Genomic DNA, 22,229 nt, shown 5'->3' on the forward strand with positions numbered 1-22,229 from the left:
CTGCTCCACTTGGACAAACTGCTCTGGAGTGCTGGTGTCACACTGCTGAGGAACCCGTTTCATTATCTGCTAACTTCCATGATACATCTGAATATCTTTGTTTAATAAGAACTAAGTCTAAGATGGACTATATATTGTGTTACGAAAGCATAAAAATATTTTTAAAATCCACATCCCTGCCTCCCACTCCCATACCATTCTATCAAAACATACACAGGAAAATGTTTACAAGTTATAACCTCCTCAGCTAGGCTTAGTTTCCTGTATATATTTCAAATGCAATGCCTCAAGAACACACACATACAAAAATCTAAGAATGCAGGTGGGGTCCTCACAGACCAGAGCTCCAAATTTTAGCTGTGAACCACGTTATCTTCTTATATGTTGGCTTTGGTCTTTCAGTTTGCCCCGTTACAGTTGGGTTATGAAAAGAAGTTCAGACTGAAGGTGAAGGAAGGGGAATCACACTGGAGTGCTGCTTTTTCTATATGTGAAGTTGTTCACAACTAAGGGGAACTCAGAATCATAGTTTAATTTGGCATTTTCAGAGCTGAGATTTCTTCATTTCAAAGACTGAGCTAAGTCTGCAAATTTCAAAGTATCTAGCACACTATAAAAAACAAGAAAATGGAGCAATCACCAGAAGAGAGTCAAGTGCTTAAACTAGGACAAAGTAATAACTGACATGGAACTGGGACTTTCCCCCTGTTTTCACTCTCACAATCCTGTGGTAAACCATTTCACTTCGTCTTTGGTTTAATTTAGGAAAAAATTATTGCAAACTCTCATGCTCGGAATGAGTATATATTAATCTTTTGTTCTGAGTAATAAGGTGCAAAGAAATGTAGTCCTGGCAGGATACTAATTTCTGATGTTGTCAATTAAAAAACTTCTCCTGGTGTTCTGAATGGAAAAACCTCTCAGAAAGTGTTTTTATCGAAGCACCCAGTTCCAAGTCCTGGATTATTAGGTTAAGCTCCGTCAGCAGAGAGACCAATATAAATGCTTTTCATACCATCTGCCTTGATGTCTTGACAAAAAAATAAAGAAGAGGAGAAAATATGTAGGTCCAAAACTCACTGATTTTAACCTGCTTCCCTTTAATATAAAGCTAAGAAATTCAGGCCCTAAAAATATAAAAATTAAAAACATATGATTATTTTCTTTTTATCTTTCCTCAAAACCTTACAGAACATCCAAAATCACCCAGCGTTCTCAGGACCTGATTTCTTTTTATATTTTAAAATCAGAAAAGCAACTTTAAGTAAGTGTAGGCACTAGCAAATTATTTTTTCCGCTCCCTTTTGCTATTCTGAAAAGAGCTCGTTACAGTGCATGTATTTTTACCTGATGTTTATTAGGAGGCTCTATATAATTACCAAGATTTTGATTTCCCTGTTTAAAAACAAATTAGGGTGGTGTGCAGGGCCTTGCAATATTAGGAGGCAACTCCAACAGTTAATGATGGAGGACAGTGCCTCAGTGAAGGCATTAGCGATCCATCTGGCCAATTAAAGAGTAACTTAGGCAGAGCCCGATACTATTTCTCAATTATGGTGGCTGCAACATCGAGAGTTGAGATCTGGTGCAAAACAATAAAGTGACTCCACACGGAGAAAAATCAGGGAAAAGCTTCTGTAACCCCACAGCAGAGAGGAAAGGGAAAACACTATCAGCCAGAGATGTACCTTGAATTAACAACGAGAAAGGGGGCTGGACTTTAAAGAAAACAAAACAGCTCAGACATGAAACAACTGCCGATAAAGGCTGTCTTCCTACAGATTTGCAATCAGAGCCTGCGAGTGCTACACAATACAAGTACAATTACTGTGGATCTCCTCTCCCACAAGAAAGATGAAATTCTCAGTGAGCAACAGTCAGCAAAAGGCTCTTCTGGAGCAAAGCCTGTGCTGGCCAGCCAGCTGTCCTCTGCTGAATATGCTTAGCTGATAAGTTCTGCTTGTCTCTCCCTCAGCAGGGGCACTAATTTAAGTTTTTCTCCTCTCCTTAGATACTCATTTTGTAGAAAACAAATTATCTTTTCAGTTCTTTTCGACTTGCCTGAAAGCGATCGGCGTGCTCAACAGCTACGTATGGGTGTGACAGACAGGCATAGGGACAGACAGTCCCATAAACTTAAGATAACTTGGCAACAAGTACTCCAGAAATTTGGGGTGTTTAATATCTGGAAGTGGATCCAAACTTTAGCTTAAGCCATGTCTAGGGTAGAGAGAGATCACAGCCTTGTTTTGTTTGCTGCCTTCCCATTCGGAACCTCCATGAGGTCTGACCATGGACTTGTGGCCATGACTGCAGGAGCAGGCCAGCAGGATCTCCCATCGTAGAATTTGGACATGGACACTCCACAGGACTCCTTAATGTATTTCATATCACAGCCTATTTTAAAATTAACCTTCTTTTTTCTTGTCTTGCATCTTCAAAAACATCTAACTTGAACTCAGAAGTCAATAATAGCATTTCTTCCTGTCCTTTCCCACCTGAGAGACTTCTGCCACCACTTCTAGGAGGTTAGTACTTTCCTTCCTTCCCACAGCCAGTCTCCCATGCTGGTTTCTACTTCTTTCTCTCATCTCCCAACCGTGACGGAAGAAGGAGTTAAAACCTCGTACTGCTTTCTGTCCAGTACTTTCTCAAGTATGTCACCCCTCCCCACGCATGCATGAGTTGTGCTGCCCTCCCTCTGGATGGTTCCACATATCTGTCCTCTGAAGTTACAGAGATGGGAATGATTTTCTTCAACATGAAATGCTGTATAAAGAGTGTGGGTGGGAAATATGCAGTGTAATGGAACTGAAACCCCATAAGGGAAATCAATGCAGGCAGCTGCTGATACACTATTTACTTGGATAAATCATCCATTTTCCTCCCGGGCAAGATGACTTGAGGTATCACCTACCCAGGATGGCAAGTGCAAATTTAAATAATAAATAAAACTACCTGAAGAAGAATTCTCACTGTAATGGGTTTTGTAGAGAACTAAGTTTCAGTTAAACTTAATCCTTGCTGTCTTCTGTGTCTCCAGCAGCAGAAACATCTGGTCGGTTTTAGATTCCCCTTGGATTCCCAACTTCAAAGGGAGTTATAAAGAATAACAAATACATGTACTGGCACTGAAAAAAAAAATTAGAGCAGCAGGAGAGAATGGTAAAATTGTCCTTATTTGACTGCTAGTGACAGGCGCCACAGGCAGAACTGTGAGAAAAAATCTTAACGGCTCAGGCAAATGAGCTTTTTTTTTTTAATGACTGGCTCTCTCTACTAATGACGCAGAAAATCTATGGGATCTGCCCCATAATGGCAAGGAGCACATGTGCCAAGGAATATGCACGCAAGGGTATGCAGAAAACAGATTTCAAATCAGATACGTACTAAATAATAGGCAGGAAACAAGGAACTAAGTTTTGTTCCCAGCCTTTTTGCTGAGAGTGCCCTGTGTATATTGCTGGCTAAATTACGGAGGTCCAAATTTTGGCTCTTTAAAGTCAGTAGGATGTTGTAAAGTATGGTCAAAAACAATGAATGTCATATGCACTTTTCAAATCCTGCTTCAAAACCTCCAGGAACAGGGGTAGGTAAGCAAACACAATAACAGATGTCTGTGGCACTCTGTCTTTCCTTTACTCTCTGGCGGCTGAAAAGTGAATGCCATGCTCCTTTCCTGAATGCAGCACTACCAGCAACAACTTCTGACATGTTTCTGCCCTTGTGTGCAGTGAACAGAAGCACCTAGCTTCACACTGACCTTCTGAATCAGTGCACTCCTAAATAATCACATTCCGTTCCCCATCTCACTCATGCAGCATCAGGATCTCCTTTATTCGTGTTCCTCATGTTTTACCATTTCAGCCATAGAGTTAATAAAATAAATATAATATGAAAGATGTATGAGAATTCAGGAACCTGTGTGAAGCCTCCTTTCTGCTAAACATTAACTCTTGTTGTATGAACATTAACAGTTGCTGTATGAACACTAAACTTGTTACCCTCTTTCATCAAAACTATAGACTCCTAAATGCCTGGCATCGAGTAATGCAAATTTACAAGATGGATGCCAGAGAGGAAAATTACAGAATGGGCTTTTGCAAATAGCATTAAAACCACAGTCATCCCTCTTTCACCTCCATTTACAGAGAGTCCACAGAATATAAGTTTTGAAGGTAGTCATCAAATAAATTCCAACAATTCCTGAATCAAAGAGACTGATCAACTTGTGGGTATTTGACGTGGACAGAAAAGTTGTATTTGGCAACGAGATTATTTGTTGTAATTAATTCATTCAGCTCTGTTGCTGGAGTTGCAGCCACGACTTTTTTGATGACCTTATTTTGCCTTATTATGTCATGAGGTAAGCAGCTTCCCATTGTTTCATCTTTAAAGATATTTCAGGGTCTCTTAAATGCCCCGCATAACAGCGAGATTGTGTCAAGATTTTCCCATAAATACAGCAATCTCATATTTATATCAGAACTTTCAATCATAAAAATCCTAAGTTCTTCTACAGTGTAATGATCAAAGGACGTCTGCAACAGGATTCTTTCTGAAAGACCCTATTCCTAAATTTATTTCTGAGTATTAGAAAATTGTAAGTGAAGACTCTTTACAAACTGCTATAGAAATAGGAATTAAAGAATATACTATGAAATTTGTCATCCCTGAGAAAGAAATCAGCAATTTCTGAAGCTCACACTGCAGCACCACTAAACAGTTACATCTGAAAAGGGAATCCAAAATTAACCTGAATGCACAGCAGAGAAAGGATGAGCCAATTCTATGTCTGCTAATGGTTTTGTGGGAGCTATGGTACGATGAACCCATCCCTGTGCCCAGGAACCACCACTAGAAGCAACGCTACATGCAGTGGGATCTCTAGTGACATGAGACTGATGGGACCTGTGAAAGATAATACTTTTGGAACTGCTGCAATCCACAATGTACTGATGCAAAACTAACAGGGAAAGTCTTTGACTTCTTGACCTGAAGACCTCTGACTCTTGCAAGCGGGCCTGCCTCCTTAGCAGGGCTCTATTACCTGTATTGCTAATATCCTCCTATTAGAAAACCCTTCAGATTAATGCTTACAATCTAAATTTTCCAGCAAAATGGCCCATTTACCTCTAGAGATGGTCAGGAAAGATAAAAAAGCAGATCAGGAAATCTCAGGGTTCCCAAAACTCATACTCCAAGAGGGGATTCCTTCAAGTAACATCTAATATCAAGTTAACATCAGAAGGTTTCTGATTTCTGTATTTGCAGTCAGAGTGGCCATACTGCCAGTGCTGACTCTGGGGCTAAGGGCAGCACAGGCTGAAACAGCTTGAATGTCAGTCATGGGTTCTGACTGCATCCAGCAAATTGAACAGAGAATTTCCAATATGGACTTGATCTCCTGCCTCCTAAAGCCAAGGAGAGATTTTAGATCAGGCTCGATACATGTTCCAAGGAAACTTGATTTTTTTTCTACAAAAAATGCTAGATACAGCAAAACACAGTTAATTTGAAAACCATAAAGTCATACCTCCTGTCTATACTCCTGAATCTTCACTCCTATACCCTGCTGAAATGGCCTTGACTTTCTGAAGACAGACAGGTAGAAGTCCTAGGGATATGTGTCAGCATTCAACTGTTCCAAATAGTGAGGGAAAGAAAAGGTACCAAATGAGAAGGGGAGGCAGAATAGCTTTCTCTTTACATTTACGACAGGTTTTTATTGATACAAATCTTTCCAGTTATATCATATCTCTGAGTTTGATCTGTTATTTATTAAAGGCAGTAGCACAACAAAAGGGACATAGACTATCAATCCTGCGACACCAGCTAACAAACACTTCAGCTGCATCCCAGGATTTCTCCAAACACCTTTATAACTGATTCTTTACACCCTGTTTATTGCACATTATGTTCTCCTGTGACTAGAGCTGGTAGACCAGATCCTGCATGGTCTAATAGTTTCTTGAGTACCTTTCCTGTCCTATATGTCTGTAGGCATTCAGGCACAATGCAGCAATTGAATATAACCATTATAAAGACAGTTCAACTCCTGGCCAACCCTCAGCATGCATATATACATTTTCAAAGCATTAATGGCATGGTAAACTAAAAACAACCATCCCAATAATATTAGCCAGCTAGGCAAGATCTACAGATGCTTTCTGTTTGCTTGGGATATTTTACTGCTTATATTATTATCTTTTTGATGTGTGCTGCTCCACTAGCATGCAGGAAATACTGTGAGCGTGTCCATAACATAAACTATTTTATTTATTTATATATTTATTGAACACTGAAGTGGGGGAGCTTTTATTTTTATATTTTTTAAGGCCTAAACACGTCAACATTTCAGCTCTTCATGTCCAAGACCAGCACAAAGTATATTCTTCAAATTAAATCAGTATTCTTATGACTAAATTCAATTTATACTGATATAGCAGGTTACATGTTTAATCATGTAAAAAAAAGTCTGATGAATACTGGAGACAGCTGTTGGTCAAAGCGCATCTTAACACCTGTCTTGTCCCAGGCCTGTAACTGAGAAATACTGAACCAACTACGCTATTGTCCAAATACATGTTTATTTAAAAGCAGAATTTCTGTATCACAAAACACTCCTTTCCAGGTTTGAAAAACAGAAACAAAAAGTGAGGTGGTCTAATGAATGGAAAAGCTTTTCAATTCGTATTACTTAGTCATCTTGTGTTTACCTCTGACCAGACTGAGAATTCCAAAGTTTGTAGAGCCACAACTTACCCTGAATGGGTAATCAGACACTGACTGCTTTATCCCTAACTTACAGAAGTTGAAGTGCTGATATTCTTAAGGAATATGACATTGTTATATCTAGTCAAATTTAAGGAAGCCAGATGTTGATAACCAGAGTCCATCACATGAGCAAGAGAGTATCTCAGTCCCTGCTCAAAAAATAAGGAATATCACACTGTTGAGATAAGGTCAGATGCTTTATATTTTCCAGCAACAGAGCAATCCTTAACTGTGTTCTTTGCTCTTAATCTTCACCCTTGCCCTACTTGTCCAATATATCCCCCTTATATTCATGTTTTTCTGTTGTAGGGTGCTCCCACTGAGACAGATTTAGGCCAATCCTGAAGAATTTAAATTTAGCCAAAACCATAATCTGAAGTAATATGCCTCCAAGGCGTATACCATACTGTGGCCCTGGACAAGACTGCTGCCAGAAGAACTTTACTGTTTAAGTATATGGATCCTGCATGAGAATGGAGAGAAAAAAACTTCCAGTGCATTATGAAGAAAAAGAGAGAATGTTTTGGCTATTATACAGGACAAGAAAAGACTCAAAGCAATAACCGCAAAGTGCTCTACTGAGGGAAGGTCCCTTTTAAATCAAATCTAAGAAGCAACAAATGGAAGTGAACACACTAATATTAACTGTATAGGCTTTACACTCACACTATCATTACACTCAACTGTTTGATGTCTTTGCAAGCAATTGCACCAAGATAGGCACCCAGAGTTTGATAGGTTTAGTCCATGACCAGCTCATAGAGAAGAAAGCCAAGAGAGCTGAAACAGTATCAAAGGCTTCCCACTTTTCTGAGCAGAAACACAGAATATATTTCCAAGGGAGATCTACATGTAGTTGCAGAGACAGATTCTGATTAACTGTTACAGAGATAGAAAGTCCCAGTACAACATCAATACAAGAAGACCTCAGCATAGTCTAAGGGTCCTCACACATTTTAAAATTTTTGTTGATATAACAGAATATGACAGGTTGAACAGATTTTTTTAAAAACAGATTTAGTAGAATTCTGATGAAGTACTCCCCTAAGCGCCACATAGATGAGCTGAAACACAACCCAATATTTCTGCTTTACAGGATTGCTACAGACTTTGAAATTTGCTTTTGTTTCACAGTTGAATTAAACACTGCATTGCAAAGTTGTCCATGAAACAAAAATAAAAAATCATTTCAATCAATTGAATGTTTTGTTTTGACAAAATAATTTTGTTTTGATTGTTACTTTCAGTTGTGATTTAAATTTTATATTAGAACACAGAATACATTTTTGAAAGAAAGTTTGAAACAAAATCATTTCTGTTCCACAAATGCCAAAAAGCTTTATCTGGAAATATGAATAATGAAAATAAATAAGAGTCCTGGAAGAATTTTTTTTTTTTTTACTGAAACAGTATTTCCACAAGAAGATAATACCACTAGGTATTTTTTTTAGTGTTTCTAGTCCTGACCCTCAGTACTTTTTAGTGAGCCTCAGAAGCTTGTAATACCTCTGCAATGTTATCAATATATCAGTGACAATCTAATTATTATTAATAATCCAGCTGATATGTTGTTCTTGTCCAAGAACCGGTGGAGCTTATCGATGTATGAAAGGTAAGAGGCTTTTTCAGACAGTCATTTATGTAACAACTAACACGTCTTGTTGGGTCAAGTACCCTTAATTACTATTGCCATTTGGGGAAGTATCAAAACCAGTTCTGAGCAGGATAAAGCAGCAGACTGAAAGTCACAGAGAGTCCTACAGAAGAATCTGGAGTGAGAAGTGAGGGGAATGGTAGTTGTTTCTGCTCTGTCCCTGTAACCTTAAATTTAACTGGTAGAGAGATGTAAGAGCAGTTGAGATTAATAAGATGTTTAACATCTAACAATTCAGTTTTCTTTAACCGTTTGCTCCAACTGCTAAGAAGGCTCTCGATCACTGCTCATACATTTCCAAATGAATAAAATACAAAACACCATGAAGTCACGTGAAGCTTTACTGAAGATGTGAGACATATCCTGGCCTAAAATGGGAAAAAATCAGGGATTTAATCTAGATCAGGTACTAGCAAGAGTGCCAGCATATGAAACTATTAATTTAGGAAGACCAGAAGGAGAGCTGAAGCATAACTAGGCCTTTAACCGTGACTTCAACCATTCCGAGTGACTGGCATTCCCTGGCTATTTCAGTGTTGAGATGCGTATGAGAAGTGATTGTCTCCCATCCCACTTGGTGAGGGGCTTTTTGTAACGTGGACAGAAACTCAGTAAGAACCAAATAATTTTTGTTTCTTATAAAGCCAATTTCTGACCACAGTGCTTGGAGCAGAAGTCCAAGGATTCAGACAGCTGTACTGCTTACGCCAATGCGAAAGCACTTTCTAACTGGAACTTGAACCTACCTACTACATCGGATGCTATGCTTCGCAAAGCAAAGATGGGAAAGTCTTGGGAAGAACTGTTGGGATTACCTCACCTGTGGGTTTTTTAAGTAGTAGATTTGGGGAGAAGTATTTGGAAAGAGATAGGATGGCTACAATAATAGGAGTTTGGATTGCGTATCTTTACCAATAGGGTATTACCATATGAGAGAAATACAAAGGTTTGTTCAAAAGCCTGAACTACAGTTACCTCTAAGAGAGCTTTTCCTGCTGCACACCAAGCAGACTGTTGAATTTGTGTTCTGCATACTGGGCCCATGCGCTGACAACTTCCACAGTCTGAAAGGAGCTGAACACTCTCTCCTTCATCTTGCGTGTGCCTCCAGCTAAGGCTGTCTGGAACTCCTTCCTAGCAGTAAGATTTCAGAGCCTAACTGCCTGAGGGATGACTGACTCCCTCACTCTTCACAAAACAAAAATAAAGATTTAGAGATCAGAGGAAACAGAAAATACCCAAACGCACTTTCGTGCCTCAGCATCCTCAGCACTAGTAGTGAATGATCCTCAGACTGAGACCCACGTTAGCGGAGAAGTTTCCCTTTTCTAAACACAGGGCCTCTTCCCAATGAGAGATTCTCAATCCTCTACACTACCAGCTTCCCTCTCCCTTAGCTGGTCTTAGTTATTAAAACAAACAAACAAATGAAAAACTCCCTCCTTCTGTTAAGTATCCTTCCCCTCTCCTCTCACCTTCCTTTGCATCTCCCTTCATACCTCTCACGGTTTGTTGTTTTCAAGCCCCTGCACTAATACCTGGTCTCTGTCCTTTTTTCTGTTTGCTTAAAACTCCAGCCCCCAAAAGCAAATTTGGAGAAAACTGGCTTTCTCTAGTTGCCCTATTGTTCTTCTCAGGCAAGATCTATTTCAGATGTTTCTATTTCAAATATTTAATGACAGACCTATTCATACAAAGATATGCCAACACCACTCCCCTGTCTCTTTGGCATGATGCAGAGCACAGAAAAGATTGTCACAAGATACAAGGATTCAGTTAGTCAATAAAATCAAGTTCTAACTTATAAACAGTACATAGCAGATTCCATACATTGCCACATTTTCCAGAAGCAAAAGCCTGACTAAAAGCAGTTTCAAGGAAGAACCCACAGGACAGACACATCCAGTTAGCACTACCACAGTGGAGCCTGGCTGGCTTCCCTTTCAACAGGACCTGAAGAGAAGCTGAAGACTGTATTGAGCCTTGGAGAGTTAACTTACTTTTGGGGTCTTGTCTTCACTGCAGTGTCATTTGAAAGTACAATGCTAATGTAGCCCCCAGCATGACTCCCACCCAAACCAGAAGCCTCCAGCTCAAAGTAAGTGCTATTTTAACTTGACTCTTTGGACTAAATAAAAGATTGTTAAGTGACAGCCCATGTGTTGTAGTTACTAGTGTCAGTAACACAGTGGGAACCCAGCAGTTCTCTAGTTATGGGTTTAAAGTGTTGATGTGAGGCCATGTCTTGCAACTGGGATCTAAACTAAAAACACACAACTCTTACACCTGATTGTCTGCATTAAGCTCATGCAGATAGGAGGTGACATTAATGATCTGCTTTTCCTCTCCTCAGTCTCTGCAGTACATTGTCTCCAAATTTGCAGAAGAAACAGCATGTGTACAAATTGACTTAGCACGGAGGACCTTTACAAACATCAGTCTGCAACATTGTTGCGACAAACTGATTGAACACATGTAAAACTACTGGTTTCAAGCAATTTTACCCACTACCTCTGCCTATCCAAGCTATCATTTGGAAACGGGGGGCTGTCTTCCAGTACCTTAGAGTCTCTGAAACACAGCACAGCTGCACCAACAGCCAGCTCACATGAACACAGCATGATCAGATTTTAGCTCTGTGTGAACTGCAGACCTTATACGTATGGACAGAAGTATTTTAAGGAACATTGTGGCATGTGAGAGCAAGCTAAGGTGTCCATATAGACAGTGCCTGTGTAGGAAATCCAACCTCTTGCACCTTGACTATTACCTACATAAACCCTCTCTTCACTCTAGTAAGTTGGCATGAGATGAGCAAATCTGAGTACAAGCAACTAATACAAACCACCACAAAAGTGGCCATATTGTCATCTGAATATCTCATGCTCTAGTTTATTTACAGTCTCCAGGGCTGTAATCCCAGCTGGTAGTTTTAATTAGTAGTGAATGTACTTTCACAACAAATTGGACCTTCTCCTTCTTGGGAATCAGAGATCCCTTCCACAGATGACTGTGGAATACGAAGAGACAAATTCGGGGGACGTTGGGCAGGCAGCTTTCTCATATCACGTATCTGAAAAACTACCATCACTCTCTGGCTCACAAGAGGACTTGGCAGCAAGTCAGACTATTTTGACTATCCAGAGGATTCTTCCCCCAGTGCCAAAGTAGTAAGATGCAGGCATCGTGGACGCTTGTAACAAAGAATAAACTAATGCTATTTGAAAGTCAATACAAAATTGTGAACTACAAGGTCAGCTGCAGAGGCTGTCTTTTGCTAATGGGTTTTAAGCCAAAGCACGGGATAACATGGCAAGCATCATCAGAGTATGGACATATCTACTTTTTTGCTGTTATTGTACAAGGGCAGCTTTGCCCGTTCTGTAGCCATCAGTAAATGCCTGACTATAAAACTGCAAGTGTAGCAGGGTTTTAACAGCCTTTTTTCCTCTAGCTGCTCTGGGATTTTTCTTTTCTTGGCTGTAACCAGTTGCAACCAGTTGTGAATAAGTCGTTATCCCTCTGTGCAACTCACAGCAACTAAAAGAAACCAGTGTCATTATGCAAGTTTGCAAAAAAAAAAAAAAAAAAAAAGTTTTGTTTTATGGTTAATTATCCATGGTCTATTTACAAAATAAATCAACCCATTGTGCACCACCAGGATTTGTGGCCTCATCTGAACTTTGCTTTTCATTAATCACTTTAAAAATAAAATCTAACTAGATTTTTTTTTTCTTTTTCGTTTAGTACTTGCATATAGGTATAAATTGTAAAGATGGTGAGAGAACAAAGTATGGATTATTCACCCTCAGTTTCATGACTTACATGATCTCAGTCTTGTCTTTCTCCACGTGCCTAAACAGATGCACAGTCCAAAAATTCCAAAATTCTGTAAGAAATGCAATCACAAGAAGATTGAAATATTTTTTAAACTCAAACTTTGACTTATTCCAAAAAAAAACAAATTGTAAAAAGCTTCCGTTAAGAAACAAAAAGGTGGGCAAACATTTACAAACACATTTAAGCTACTATAAGAGGCCAATAAAATTACTCATGTGGATACCTAAGTAATACACAAATGTTTGTGAGCTCTGAGTGCAAGGCTATTTTGTTTAGACATAACCTACTTGCAGGCAGGCTGGAGAAGGCAGAAAACGGATATCTGATTTCTTTATAGTGCTTACAATTTATACAAGAGACCAGAAATATTTTCTTTCTGAAAATGTTTTAATTATATGTTTAGACTTGTCCCCATGTGATGACAGAAAACTACTGAATTTCTGAAAACTATCCAGTGGAGAGGCAGGCAAATGACATTTTTAGCTGCTCTGTTAAAAAACTAACTGAATTAACATACTTATTTCACTCTGATAGGGAATAGAATATATATTTGCATAAAACTGAAATTCTCTTCAGCTTTAACTAAAAAAGTTTGAATTATATATTTGTTTCCCCTACGGACTCTTCAAATAAAACTAAGAAAGGCTGATAAACAACCACAATAAAAGCAAATACAATACGAAGATACCAAAATGCCACCTTCCCCCCCCCGCCCCCTTTATTTTTTTTTAAATGTATTCTTTTCATCTCCTACTCATTCTTAAGCATTCTTTGCCTTTACTATGAGGAACAGAAAGTCCCAGTGCTCCACATAATCACTAATGAAATGCTATGGAAAAAGCTCTGCTGTCAGTAGGTCAAACAAATGTAGTTCTGCTGCACTCAGGACTACAACTTTTTACTTCAAAGCTCCTGAGCTGGATGCACGTATAAAGACGACTGAACACAGCCAACAGGTATCTTTTAGAAACCGAGATGAAGAGTTGAAGCTAAGACATTAGATCATTAATACTACATATTATTACTAATAGGAGCTAAGGAAGGTAATTTTGATTGCCTGTTGGTACAAAATATAATTGTAGAGATTTGAAAAGTTAAAGAAACCCACTGCCGCCTCCTTCACTTTGCAGATGGCTGAGCTGCTTTAACTTTCATTTCCAAAAGTAAATTAGCTCCTACTTAAATGAAAGTAAAGATTTAAAGCTGCCTCCACCTGACTGCAAAGCACAGCAGCCAGGCTGGGAAAGGAATGGATAGGCCTTCAAAGAAAATAAAAGCCTTTTTAAGTGACTCCTAATATGAATGTGTGCCCTTGCAGCAGCGAGCTGTGGCCCTACAGCCGCTTTCCATTATAAATGCTAAATTGGGAAATGTTTAACATTCTTTGTTTAATCTTTGCAGTATAAAGAAAAAACAGCTGATTCTCAGAAACACGACAGCCTGAGCAACCATTACAGATCTGCCTCTCCCTTCCTCAAAGCAGAGCAGACCATTTCCAGCCTCAGCAGCAAATGACACTTTTTAATCAGAAATGTATATTTAGATGTATCCCAGAAGTTGAGACTGAAATTTGGTCTTTTTTTTTTTTTTTTTTTTTTAAAAGTCACATAAGAAACCTAAGGCAACCAGTATACATAATAAAATCTGTAAGCAGAAAAATATTTTAAAGAAATATATGTAGTGAAAACTATGGGCAAAGACCGTTTCAGATGTTCTCTGCACTGTTCTCTGTTAATATCTTTCCACAGTCTTTCCATGAAGAGAATTATTATTTATTTTGATTTAAAACATTATCAACTGAGTGTGTTTTCTTCTTGCTCACAACACGGTCCAACCAGTGAGTCCATCTATTCTGCTGCAACCAGTCAGAAATAAATGGGCAAAAACTCAGGAGCAGACAGTCTTCTTTGCTGCTTACACAGGCGAACTCTCCTTGTATCTTGTCTCTGCAAGAACTTCCCTACAGGGGTGAATTTCATCATGTGTCCTAAAAGCCAAATAAGTCAGAGGTTTCTTCAGTCAAAATTATGAAATAATAGCCCAAATTGAGCCCCCACTGAAACTGAGCTGTTTACAGTTTGGTTTCTGACAGGATTTTACCCTGAAGCTCACTTTCTGGATTATCAAGTCTACTTCCCTGCTCTCTTTTACTACAGGTCACATCCTAAAGAGCTGATTTTAAGCCTCCGCGTCAGTAAGGTGAAGAGATCTTACCCATCCTTCCCACCCTAGCCACCAGTATTCAGCAGCTGGCAGCAATGAGACCAGATGTGCACAAACAAATGAGGATGTGCTCCTTCCCGAAAGCGGGTACGACAGACCATGTGGCACATCCTCTCACGGGGATCACACTGGTGTAGGCACTCAGTCAAGAGCCCTCTTCATCTAGTGACAACAGGAAAATATTAACCACTGTAGAGAAGAAAGAGCAAGGGACATCCAGGTGTCGACCCTGCTCTAAGCACTGCGCCCATCTGACAACGCAGACTCTACACTGCCAGACTTCAGCGATTCTTCCCTGCGGTTGTCATGGCCCACCTGCATAAACTGGGTTTAAAAGCAAAAATAAGAATATATAGATTCCTGGATGTGAGAAGGAAACCCTCTGCTTTGCTTGCTGTGAACGTGTAAGATAATAATTTTGAAAAGGAAGAGTACAGGAACGTTCAGTGCAGCTAGAGCTGACACTTTTGTTAGAACTGCTCTAAAAATACTGCTTCTTTCTTCATTTCTTTGTGGCTCCTGTAAGTCAAAAAGACCCATGAAACTACTGAGGGCACTAGCAATGAATTCCTGATAGTCAAGGACACAAGATTGTCATAAACTTAACCAAAGTGTCAGAGTTGCCAGGAACACTGTTCGGAGGAAGGGAGGAAGGGTTGAAACCTTGCAGAATAATTGCTAGATAAAAAAAAAAAGACTACCGTAGCTAATTCTTCACATTGCTAGATACAGCAAAATCATATTAGCTAGCTATTTTTTGAATATACCCAACACCAAACATGTGTCAGGGAAGAAAAATAATGAAATTTTAAAATAAAAATGAATGTAGAACTCTTAATTTTTATTGTTGTTTTTAAACCTTTAGGGTTCATATTTAACCCTTTCTCTAAAGTGACAAAATTTAATTTAAGAAAACTAAGGCACAGATCTTCATAGTGGCAGGACTCAAACAGCTTATGTTTAAAAATAAAATACCAGAGGTCTTTTTAAGTTGTGAAATGAAGACTTATTCATTAAAACTGAATATTAACATCTCATTTCAGAAACTGCTCAAATCATCCCTTTTGCCTATTTTGCCTAGGAATTTAGGAAGACAGAAGTTTCACAGGTTGCATGTCTAGCATCTGGTCAAGTCAAATCACCCTCTCCTCCATAAATTAAAATTAGATTTCCATTCTGCAGAAAACACAAAATTCCATCATTCCGGTCGCCGTTCAACTACATATATACAACCAGACTTTTAGCAGCAGGCATTTCCCAGGTTTTTCTTCTTGTTTAGCTAGTAAATACTCAGAAAATAATTAAATGTCTGTTTGACCATTAAGGAAAGTTAGTGCATTGTTACAAGTCCACCTAAGCATACAAAGCAAAGCTGGGGACTGAAGACTTGGGAAGTTATAGGTAACCTCGTGATGCAGAGAAACTTCTCAGTAGCTGAAAAGCATGCAAATTCCTTGAAGAGGGAAATTTGCCAGTCTACTGTTAAAAGTTACCAGGTTTTGTACACCTATTCCAAATCAGTCTTCCACTGTAATTAGTGCAGGAAAAAACCTTATAGACTAAAAATCTGAGAAGGGAAGAAAGTAATTTTCATTCAAAGACATATGACCACTCTCTTGATTAAGTTAAACACTGGAATCATTTTTTATCACGTCCTTTGTAAAGCTGCACAATCTACATCTTGCAAGCATTTTATAAAGGGTTGACAGCTATTAGGGACAGCAAGATAAGGGATTTTAAGGAGGTTATTCTCCTCCACTGTATGTAACCATGTCATAAACTGCTATTGTTATGTTGACTCAACTCCCTTTTACAATTACATAGGTTTCCAGGCCCTATAATTCCTATAACGTAGTCTTCTAGAATTTAATCCTCTAATGACTAGGGTCATCTTTTGATTTCCAGCTAACATTTATATATGGATGGTGCCCATAATTTGTCTTTGTGGCAACACTGGCTTGAAGTTTGAATTATTTTTTAACCTCTCCAAATAAATTCAAGACCTTCTCCCTGTGCATTTAAATTCACTTTATAAACTTTAATAATCCATCTTTAGAATATTTCTGTAGGGCACAATAAACCAAGTATCTACTACTATAATCCCTAAGAGATTCTTTACTGAGATAGAAATGGAGGTAGAAGTTTTTGTTGCCCAGAGCCAAAGCAAGGGCTGGTTTCAGAACCAGGCAGGGAATCGAGGTGTTCCAACACACTTTTGAATATATATGTACTATCCAGCAATTTGGCGAAATATACATCTTATAATACACTTACTATACTATAGAGATGAAAACATTCCTGTTTTCACAAAACCCTACTCCATTTAAAGCTTGTCTCAGGGATCACTGTTGAAATATGTCAGCTTTAACTGTTTTTTCTATTATGCCTGAAGTCGGCAAAATTCACACTCAGGCTCATTTTATGACTCCTTTCCAATGCCAGAAAAACACTTTAAAATAACTGAGAATCGAGCCCTACAACTTTATAATTGACCTAATAGACTCCTGACATAATGTCAACAGAATTAGCAGCATTACACTAGGGAAGAATCTGTCCAAAAATGTGCACGCAAGACGAGAACGATTTGTAAAGGGCAAAAGAAAACAAACCCTGACACAATGCTCGCAACCACAAACAGGTCAGATCCACAGAGGATAAAACTAGGAATAAATTGGTTACAATAAATGCAGGAATAATTTCTTCCTGTGATGAAAAGGTATGAACTTTTCTTAGTATTGACCTTTTCCTTCCCTTTCTTGAACCCCCCCCCCCCCAATCCCTCATTTTTTATTCTTTAGCACGGTTACGCATTTTTCGCTTGCATTTGACAAAAATCCATTAAAATATCCCAACCAATCCTGATCAAAAGAATCTCTGGATCTTTATGGACATCAAACACTTAGATGAAATAAAAATGTATAAAGTTCAGCACAACCTAAACTTTCACTAGGCTTGTGCACTTGCTGTTACATGGAGACTAACCTAACACTCGCATTAAGGTCAGGAGAGGAAAGGGAAAAAGCTTTCATTGTATACATCCGAAGTTTGGGGGGAGGAGAAGAGAGGAGGAGAGAGACAGAAACACTGTGCAGAAGCCAGGGATGTTCCAGAGCGCACTGTGACAGGAAAATACTCAATAAGAATTCCTCTAGCCAAAACCAGATCTTAAATAGATCCATTGTCTTCCAGCCTGAAGCCCTTAAAAAGGCTCGAAATTAAAGTCTGTGCTGTGGGCACCCGCTTGTTCTTTCCTTTCATCAGGATTTGCAGGTTTTAATACAATCTGTCGTGAGGAAAAACAGTAGAGCTGTACAGTCCAGAGAGGTAACAAAAGCAAAAGGCAGGCGAGAGTTACATAACTGGCTTTTTACATAAATATTACATTGAGAGATATTTTGCTTTTCAGAAAGGAAAAAAGATTAAAACTAAAAAAAAAAAAAAAAAAAAAAAAAAGCACAAAACCACGCCAGCAGAGAATTCAATCCAACCTCCCTTACTCCTTGTCCCTCTTTCGCTTTGCAACATGTATCGAGTAGTTAAAGTGAGGTTTTTCTTTTCCTTTTTCCATTAAGACTAAACAAATAACCAATTCAGTCTTAAACACTTCATAATAGTTTTTCTCGTATTACCTGAAAAGTGCACCACATCATGGAAGCTGGAAAAAATTCTTATTTTAAAGCACAAGCAAGTCTGCCTTGCCTATCTGCAGCACAGGGCAATTAGAAATGACCATGGATGTTAAACTAACTCCCCTCTGTACAGTCTGAGAAAAGGGAAAAAAAACTGCAAGTCTCCCCATCTGTTATTTCCTTTTTTTTTTTTTTTTTCTTTTGGCTGTAGAGAAGCAAAATTATGCAAGAGCTTTTGAATGTAAAGCCTGTGTGCGCTTTTTCCCTTTTTGTCTCTGTGTACATGGTATGTGATATTGCGTAACTGAGTACAGAGTGGGCGGTTAGCATTTACTATTGATTTACACTACTCCATATAATGAATTCAGAGCTCTAAGAGGGAGACACAGACGAAGAAATGCAGAGGGGTGAGATGCAGATTTAAGGTATGCATGAGGAGAGGCACCATGGAAAGAGGGAAACAAAGTGTTTAGAAACATAGAAACAGAATTACACCTTTTTGAACCAAACGTACTTTTCCCAACGTTTTAATTTTCGTGCCCTTTCCTAGAAGAGGGGATGTTTAACAAAACCCACAAACCCCTCAATCCAAAAGCAAGGTTTCCCGCCAACACTCATGCCCAAATCCTATTAGAAACTACAGAAAAATATAGATTAATGACACTCTTGCACTTCTTGTGCTAGGTATAAACATGCATAGGAAGCTCATATTCAGCCATGAGGGTCATTAAGGCTACTAAGAGAAATCCTTCTTTAGTAATACTATACATCAGCTTTTGCTTTATTCCTTCAGGACCTACAGGCTTGTAGAAGCACCAAAATCATAGGCATTGTGCCCAGTATGTGAATACAAAGCCTTGAATTTTTTGAGGTGGTAGGGTGACATGGGAATATGGGAATTAGAGACTGGAAACAAGGAATACTTGACCTATTTTGCTCAGTAGGCCTGCCAAAATATCCCCATTGTTCTCTCTTGCACACAAGCACACACCTGGAGTCCTCAATTCAGATAGGCCCCTATGCCCCTAGCTCTGTAACGAGAATCATTTTGAGTCAACAAGGTGAAATCCCCTCATTCCCACAGGCGAATGCCCACCACACTGCTGAATCCTTTGTCTCCAAGGTAGGACATGAGTTTCCAAATTCTGCCTGCTCATGCTTGACACTAGGTCCTAAAAAGCAAGGAAACACCACCAGTCTGACACAACACAACAAACTGCTGAGCATCCATTTATTTATTCATATTGAGCTGAGGATTTTGCTAATAATGTCAATGTGATTCTAAAGCATGTTAACATAGCTTCTAACACACAGCGAAAGACTGAAGACTAGAAGGAGGTTTATTACAAGCCACAGGAGACACCTAGCCAAATATCGGAAATTAAATTGAATATGCTGATTAAAAAAAAAAACCAAAACAATAATCAACTATCAATGGTCTTAAAGCTTCTTTTGCATTATCATTACTGGAAGACATGCATTCCCCATATTGTTTTCTTAAAATTCCATGTAATGGGCAAAATGTTCTTTTCCTTACAGGTCTGGCAAAGCAAGCAAACAAAAAAAAAAAACATGTTGTAAGAAAGGTAAACCCTCTTTTAAGGAAATTCCACAGATATGCAATGTTTCTGACTATTCTGTTGATTTTTTTTTCCCCCAGGTCCACATTTAGTAACATTAACTGTGATACTACCAGCCAGCATGCATTCAAGATCTCTGTCAAGATGTTACAAAAAGAAAACAGTAACTCACTGTCTTGCACGTGCTTATTAATTGTGTTTGCACGAAAGTGGAATTGCATTGAAATTATCCAGAAGAGCTTTACACAAAACGTCATGTGCAGCCTAACTAGTCTGATTTGTCTTAAAATGAAACCAATCCTTAAAGGAGAAGATTAAGGTCTACATAAAAAGGGACCTAGGCATGCAATCTGGATTAAGCGCTCATTTATACAGATGGGGGCCAACTCAAAATGTGCTCAGGCACGTTTTCTTTGCTCACCAGAAGAACACTATGGGAAAGAAATGAGACAGAGAAGACAAAAACTCTATTCTCACGTGATCACTAGAAATGATGCTTCACAATCAAACTTTGAGTGATGTTATGCAAGGTATCTCAGGAAGACTGGACCATAGGACCCTTTTATCAAACAATGAAAACCTGTACTCTTCTGAATAGACTGCATGCGAAGAGGAACATAATTTTCAGCACCATTTATGTACTTAAAGTTAGTCTGAATGTTTAGTATGTCCCTGTCCTATGGGACACAGTGTAGAAGCTGAAAATACATTAATCTTACTGGATGTTATGTAAAAGAGATACAGAGAGAAACTAAAGAAATACCAGCTCAGGGAAACCAAGCTCGGATATCAGTAAGAGCAGCTGCAATGCTGCTATGCTTGCTTTATCATTGTCCAGAGTACACATATATTTAAGCACTCGTTTGCGTGTTAGATTATAAGCAACTGTCTGGGGGTTGCACATATCAGGTTCAACCAGAGATCTGAATCATCTAAATATACAGGGACACAAATTAGGGAGTTCAGTTTTGATATATTTTGTAGTTGAGGGTTACCAGGTGAAGCTAACAAAAGTTTCCATTATAATCAACTTGCCTTCACTCACTCAAAAATTTTGGAAACCTCACTATGCACATTTTCTAGTCTTACTATCTATAGTAAAAAGCATTAACAACTGAAAATATGAATGGATTCATAGTTTATAAAGTCAATACTGGCTAGATTCATGTTTCAAGAAAACGTTTCCTCCGATGATGAAAATACTGAAGTTTTTAAAAGTCCACACAGCTATGAAATTCTACCAAATATTTTAGAAGAGCATCTTGGATACATACTTAGGTCAGAAAACCCTAAAAAAACCTTTGTGTGTGCTAAAAAACCTTTCTATATGTAACTATATGTTACAGTCTTTAACTTATCTAATGTATCCTCTCCCTACAAGACTACATACCTACAACATAGCATTATTTTTCACTATGCTAGACAGCTGATTTCAGTTGGGTTTTGGTTTTTTTTTTGATTAGTGAAACACATTAATAGTAGATGCCATTTGAACCAAAGATTCTATAGCTCAGTATTTGCAGAAAAACAATGTGGCTTCTCAGGAAAGACTGTATCATAAGGGAGAGACTAAGGTTATAAACAAGTTATTACTCTAGGATTTCATGATTTTGCATGTAAGCTTAATGTTTCTCAATACAGTTTCTTTCTTTTTAATGACTGTAGATAAGCACAGTGCTAGGTTGCCATGGGCTTTTAATGGCAAAATGAATAATAAAAAAATATTAAAATGATAGAGACAAAAAAATAAATACATTAGAGATGCTTGCCAACTCTTCTTGCTAGTTAAAGAATCAATAAACCTTTTGCAGACCTTCTGCACCATTACTTTCCTTGCAATGAAAGTAACAACAAATACACACTTCTTGGCAATTTACCTTTATTTTTCTCCTACTGACTTCTCTTTCACATGAACCTTTTGGACTTCACTATTTTGGAATGACCATGACACAGCAGAAATTACTAAACTTTCCCCACCTCTCAACCAACCTATTAAACATGTGTTATTTCCTAATGGTTCCTACAGACTGACATATTTCCAAGATGGTTTTAGTCAAAATGAGTGGCAGTAAAATTGGCAAAGACTCAGAAAGCAAAGTCCAAGGAGACTAGCAAAGAACTCAGAGGCAGAAAAAAGATCTCTGGATATTTTTGCCATGTCTGCCAGAACAAAAAGAAAGAGGTTATGTCAGTGTTTCCATAATAAACCTCAGTTTTGAAGACTATAGCTCAGCTGCAATGATCTGATCCAAACTGAAATCAACACATGCAAGGTTTCAGATCAAGAGCAAACATATATATATCTATATATTTTAATATATCTCCCATACTGCACATACAATCTAATGTTATATTTTAATCCAGTAAGGAATTATTAATTTATCTGAATTAGGGAGAGAAAGGAGCAGGGAAGCAGAAAACAAAATTCAGAATTCACAGTGAATGCTTTCTGGGATAGCATAACTTCCCTTCCAGATAGTACCTATGAGATTTTGAAAAGACCATGTTTCTATTGTAACTGGGGGC

The 22,229-nt window shown here is 38.4% G+C and overlaps 1 protein-coding gene across 6 annotated transcripts in view; it reads right to left on the bottom strand.

Annotated features, from left to right (window-relative positions):
- The window catches only part of ZBTB20 (zinc finger and BTB domain containing 20), a 485,842-nt gene that overhangs the window by 247,514 nt on the left and 216,099 nt on the right, over positions 1-22,229 (bottom strand). For 3 of the 6 annotated variants that reach the window (XM_042788415.1, XM_042788413.1, XM_042788417.1), the window contains one exon: positions 12,257-12,320. The exons of 2 other annotated variants lie outside the window; for them this stretch is intronic. The gene's annotated coding sequence lies outside the window, so the exon portion shown is untranslated. Of the gene's footprint in view, positions 1-12,256; positions 12,321-18,123; positions 18,184-22,229 lie in introns of those variants that run through there. One more of the 6 variants, XM_042788418.1, reaches the window with a different exon arrangement.

Source organism: Tyto alba, unplaced genomic scaffold (genome assembly GCF_018691265.1).
Source record: "Tyto alba isolate M040663 unplaced genomic scaffold, T.alba_DEE_v4.0 Super-Scaffold_14, whole genome shotgun sequence".
NCBI lineage: Eukaryota > Metazoa > Chordata > Aves > Strigiformes > Tytonidae > Tyto > Tyto alba.